This window comes from Trichomycterus rosablanca, chromosome 6, assembly GCF_030014385.1.
Source record: "Trichomycterus rosablanca isolate fTriRos1 chromosome 6, fTriRos1.hap1, whole genome shotgun sequence".
Taxonomy (NCBI): Eukaryota; Metazoa; Chordata; class Actinopteri; order Siluriformes; family Trichomycteridae; genus Trichomycterus; species Trichomycterus rosablanca.
Window position 1 is genome coordinate 24,048,203 of NC_085993.1, and position 6,000 is coordinate 24,054,202.

The window sequence follows — 6,000 nt, forward strand, 5'->3', positions numbered from 1 at the left end:
CAAATAAGATTCTCACATTGCTTCCTGCTTAGGTTGAAGATTTCCTGGACCATCCGACACAGCTGGTCTGCACAGTGCCTTAGAAGCCCAGGGTTAAGGCTAACAGTTTAATATCCATACTGCAGATTTGTTCTTTAATAGTGATGTGTCCTCAGTTACACCATCTATAACTTGTCCTGTCCGCATGCCAAATCTGGAAGTCATCCAGTGCAATGTTAGCATCCAGTGTTAGGTCAGTTAGCCATGTCTCAATAAACAGCATTAGGCTACACTCACGATATTCAACGCAGCCAACTTGTCCATTTTATTGGGTAAGGATCTTATATTCCACATAAAGACTGATGTAAGGAGGGGTTTATAGCATCTGTTCCTAGCATGCTGCTCAGCACCGGCATGTTCCTCCTTTCTCCGTCTCCCAAGTTCCCGTGGAATCTCGGGAAACTCCTCAGGGACAACAGAGATGTTGCTAACTGCTAGCAGCTGGTCTTTGGTGTAAACAATGGGGCCATGCCTGTGCACAAGCTCTACCGCATGTGAATACAAACACAAACTGTAGTATTCAAAACAGCAGAAAAGACATGAGTATGTGGACCATGATTCACTGAAGTTTAAAAGTAAATGACAAATAAAAGATTTAAGGAACTTTAAAAACTAAAATAATCCAGAAAAAAAGGTGAAACTGCAAGTAATAAGCAATTGTAAAAGAGAAGCTGCCGTAAGTGGATGCCACTCGAGCGGCAGTTTAAATGCCCATTTACAGTTGCAATACAAATTATTCAACCCTGTAGCTAATTAGATTTATCACAATTTACAGACTTTCTGCTGTTTGTAATAAACCAAACAAGATTAAGAACAATAAATCAAACAAGAACAATTTAAGCAACTTAACACAAGTAATATAAGAAGTGTTTTTTCCAAATTCAACACAAAACACCACTTTTAATGACTACTGCAGTCTCAGAGTTATTCAACTGTTGACTGTGACGTTTAAATGTTAAAAATAAGTCAAGAGAGTTGTCCAAAAAGTTAGGAGATAGTTGCTGTACACAAACAAGAAAAATAATACAAAAAGATAGTAAGACACTGAATCATAGATTCATGTCACGTTGGCAGGTTCAGTGCTAAAGGAACACTGGTGACACTACTTGGACATGGCAGAAGGAGAAAGCTATTGCTGGCTGCCACCAGATTCCTGAGGAGGCAGGTGGTCAAAAACCCTTGGGTGACTGCAAAAGACCTCCATTTACATTGCAATTGCAGCATTTAGCAGACACTTTTCATCCAAAGCGACTTACAATCATTACTGTATACAATTTTTGAGCAATTGAGGGCTCAAGGGCCCAACAGTGGCAACTTGGTGATGGTGGGGCTTGAACCAGCAACCTTATGATTACTAGTCCAGCACCTTAACCACTGAACTACTGCTGTCCTCCAGCAGGATTTAGTGGCAGCAGGCTCTGAGGTTTAAGTTTGCACAGATAGGTGCATACTAAATTCTGAAGGTCTTCGTGCTTCTAAGACGTACACCTCTACTGACCCAAAATCACACAAGTTAGCTTCAACATGCTCAAATTCATGTAAATAAGCCACAGAGGTTTTTTTTTTATCAGCATATGATTTATTCTCCTCTGGAAAACACTCTGCTTATAGTGAAACATGGGGCTGCTTTGCTTTTTCTGGCACTGGAAACTTGCAGCATGTGGAGGAAAAAATGAATTCAATCCAGTATTAGGAAATCGTAAGAGAAAATATCATGCCTTTTTCGAGGAAGCTGAAGCTTGGGCGTTATTAGACCTTCCAATTGGACCTTATTGATCCCAAGAATACCTCAAATGTTCTGGAGTGGCTCTATAAAAACCTTTGGTGGGATTTAAAGAAGGTGATTGCAGCATACAAACTCAGGAATGTTAGTGAACTGGAGGCTATTGTCCATCAGGAATGGGCCAAGATTCCACAGAAACACTGCCAGCTGCTGCTGTCTGGTTATGCATCACATTTGCAGCTAATCATAACAGTGAAAGGCTACTCTGACTTAGCGCTTGTCATTAAGAAGATGAATTATTTCAAGACTTAAAAGTCATTAAAAGTGGCATTTTGTGTTGAATTTGGAAAAGTCACTTGTGATATTAGTTGAGCCATTTAAAATGTTCTTGTTTGATTGGTTTATTGCAAACAGCAGAAAGTTTATACATGCTGCTATTAATTCTAATTTACAGTGGCGGTTAAGGGCGGTACAGTGGCTCAGTGGGTAGCACTGTCGCCTTACAGCAAGAAGGTCCTGGGTTTGATCCCCAGGTTGGGGCAATCTGGGTCCTTTCAGCATGGAGTTTGCATGTTCTCCCTATGTCTGCGTGGGTCCTCTGGGAGCTCCGGTTTCCTCCCACAGTCCAAAGAGGTGAATTGGAGATACAAAATTGTCCATGACTGTTTGATATTAAACTTGTGAACTGATGATTCTTGTGTAATGAGTAACTACATGTTCTGTCATGAATGTAACCAAAGTGTGTAAAACATGATGTTAAAATCCTAATAAATAATAATAACAATAACAATGGAGGTTGAATACTTTTGAGTGCAGCTGTATTGATTGCTATGCAGTGTCCCCTAAAACATGTCACATTTAAAACAAAGTTACTTTGGCTAGATGATGCAAAGAAAGCACACATTTCTTAAACAGGAACAAAGAAGTAAATGTTTTAAAGCTTTCTTGTCTTACCAGACTGGAAGTTCTCATATTCCAGACTTGAAGCAAAGTGAAAACATGCTCATCTCTGTAGCAGTCTGGTAATGTTTCTGTATGTGTGAGCAGACGTCTGTTTGTTTCTGATAGCGCAACTCTGGCTATGTTGGGAGGCACAAAGGGGCAAAAATGACACCCAGTTCCAGAAAGTAACAGGAAGCAAAAAGGCAAAAAACATTGAAATCTATTTTTCCTTTTCAAATTATCTTAATCTCTCTTCTTATGTATGCTTTCTTTTTTCCTTACTTTTCCTCTATTCTTTACTTCTCCATCTGTTCTCTCCGCCCAACACACTCTCTCTCTCTTACACACACACTTCCCCCAATGTCATTTCTCTACTCTGTGCTGGGCCAGTAAAAAGATCTGGAGAAGTTAAATCTTTCTTGGCCAGTTTGACTCAACCTTTTGACTCGATGCCAATAAAAATGAATTTAGAACAATATGGTGCAGAACTCTGAATGTCTGCATAAATTGCTTTTAAAACTTGATCTGATCTTTATCCACTTCGAAATAGACAAATGTACTGGCTAAACAAAGGACTGTACATACTTTGTTCAAACATTGTTCAGACCTTTTGCCTGAAAAGTCCATCTTCTTCAAAAGTGTATTTAAATAAATGCTTTATGATTGACAGGTTAGTAAAGTCAGCTTCTTGCCCTGAGTTGCTGGATGTTAATGGTCCATTACATTTTACATTACATTTTCAGGATTTGGCAGACGCTCTTATCCAGAGCGACTTACAGAAGTGCTTCCAAAGTGAACATTTCATTTCTCAAGTTTAGGTAAACAACAGTCGAAGAACACAAATCTGCAAAAACCTGTTAGAACCAAAGTGGGGTTTTTTTGGAAATGGAAAAGGATGGAACAAGATGTTAGTAAATAAGTACAAGTCAGCTTAAGTGCTTAGTAAAGAGGTGGGTTTTTAATCGCTTTTTAAAGACAGCAAGAGACTCAGATGTTCGGACAGACAGAGGAAGTTCATTCCACCACTTGGGCGCTAGAACAGAGAAGAGCCTTGATGCTTGTCTTCCTTTAGTCCTGGATGGAGGCTCAAGTCGAGCGAGACTGGTGGCTCGGAGGTTGCGTGGTACAGAGCGGGGTTTGATTAGACCATGAAGGTAGCTTGGGGTTGGTCCATTTTTGGCTTTGTAGGCGAGCGTTAGTGTTTTAAACTGAATGCGTGCAGCTACAGGAAGCCAGTGAAGAGAACGCAGCAGTGGGGTGATGTGGCAGTGTTTGGGCTGGTTAAAAACCAGACGGGCAGCTGCATTTTGAATGAGCTGCAAGGGTTTAATAGTGGACATGGGCGCTCCTGCCAGAAGGGAGTTGCAGTAGTCCAACCGTGAGATTGCACCAGAATCTGGGTAGCTTCCCTGGAGAGAAATGGCCGAATCTTCCTGATGTTGTACAGGAGGAACCGGCACGATCTTGTCATGTTGGCTATATAAGGAGAGAAGGTCAGCTGGTTATCCAGGACAGCACCAAGACTTCTTACCTTATTAGATGGTCTGATCTGGGAGTCATCCAGAGAAATAACTAGGTCCTGGGTTGGAGACTGATCTCCAGGAATAAGCAACACCTCTGTCTTGCTGGGATTAAGTTTTAGATGATGAGCTGACATCCATCGTGAGCTATCTCGCAGACATGCTGAGATGCGAGCTGAGACTTGTGTGTCTGAAGGAGGAAATGACAGAACGAGCTGAGTGTCATCTGCATAGGAGTGGTAGGAGAAGCCATGGGAGGCTATGACCTTACCCAGAGAGCGGGTGTAGATAGAGAAAAGAAGTGGGCCAAGTACAGAGCTCTGAGGAACACCGGTTGAGAGAGTGCATGGGGGAGATATGGATCCCCTCCATGACACTTGGTAGGAGCGCCCTTCGAGGTAGGAGGCCATCCATTGCCATGCTGAACCTGTTACACCAAGGTTTGAGAGTGTGGACAAGAGAATGCTGTGATTCACGGTGTCGAAGGCTGCAGAGAGGTCAAGAAGAATAAGGACAGATGACAGTTTGGCTGCTTTGGCTGCATGAAGCTTCTCAGTAACAGCTACCAGTGCTGTTTCCGTAGAATGCGCTGCCTTGAAGCCAGACTGGTACGGATCGTGGAGGTCATTCTGAGTGAGAAAAGCAGATAGTTGGTTATAGACAGAACGTTCAAGAATTTTGGATAGAAAAGAGAGGAGTGAGACAGGTCTGTAGTTGTTAATGTCTGTAGTGTCTAGTGTAGGTTTCTTAAGAAGGGGAATGACCTGAGCCTTCTTAAAAGCAGTAGGGACAACACCTGATGTCAGGGAGTTGTTGATGATGGGTGTGATGGAGGGGATTAGGTCCTGTGAGATGTCTTTAAGGATGGTGGATGGTGGATGGTATAGGGTCAAGTGTGCATGTAGTGGGATTGCTGGATAAGAGAAGCTGTGTAACCTCATCCATGGTGAGTGGGGTGAATCTGGTGAGTGTGTTGGTGGGTTGAGGGTCAGTTGAAAGTGGGTCAGTCGGAGAGAAGGATTGATTGATTTTGTCAATCTTGTCCTGAAAGAATGTTGCAAAGTCAGTAGCAGTGAGAGAGGCAGATGGGGGAGGAGGAGGAGGGTTAAGAAGAGAGGAAAAGTTGGCATGAAGCTTACGTGGGTCAGCAGCAGATTGTTCAAGCTTGGCTTTGTAAAAAGATGTTTTTGCAGCAGTCACGTCGGATGAGAACCTGGACAGCAGATCGTGGTAGGAGTGGAGATCCACACTGAGCTTAGATTTCCTCCACTTTCTCTCAGCTGCCCTTAATTCTCTTCTGCTGCTGCGCAATGCATCTGAAAGCCAAGGAGCAGGGTGAGAAGGTTTTCCTCGTTTGAGGGTAAGAGGACAGAGCTGATCGAGGGATGTTGAAAGAGAAGAGAGTAGAGTATTAGTTGCGGAGTTGAGTGGAAGGGTAGCAAGCATGTCAGGGTTAGGTAGTGAAGTTAGGATGTTGGAGATCAGCAGGGAGGAAGATAAAGAGTGAAGATTGGGGCGTGTTGTAAGGGTGGTCCACATTGTTTGTTTTTACTTGTTTACTTGTTTTTAAGGAACCTGATACTGACATAAAGACTGTGCTTTCTACTAAACATATATTTTGCTGACAGAACTGCTAAAGTCCTATAAAATACATAACCTTACTTTATTTGGTGTCACAGAGACAGTATGCTGCTGTAAAAAGTATTTGCCCCTTCTTGATTTTATGATTTTATTTTTGCATATGTCACACACAAGACCACCTAAATAAAAACAAAA

At 42.3% G+C, this 6,000-nt stretch overlaps 1 protein-coding gene across 1 annotated transcript in view; it reads right to left on the reverse strand.

Moving 5' to 3' along the window:
- ripor3 (RIPOR family member 3) overlaps window positions 1–3,022 on the reverse strand; it is a 40,190-nt gene extending 37,168 nt beyond the window's left edge. Inside the window, exons 1-2 of the mRNA XM_062997560.1 lie at window positions 2,987–3,022; window positions 2,717–2,841 (exon numbers count right to left, since the gene is read on the reverse strand). The gene's annotated coding sequence lies outside the window, so the exon portion shown is untranslated. The remainder of the gene's footprint in view (window positions 1–2,716; window positions 2,842–2,986) is intronic.
- Window positions 3,023–6,000: the final 2,978 nt, after the last annotated feature.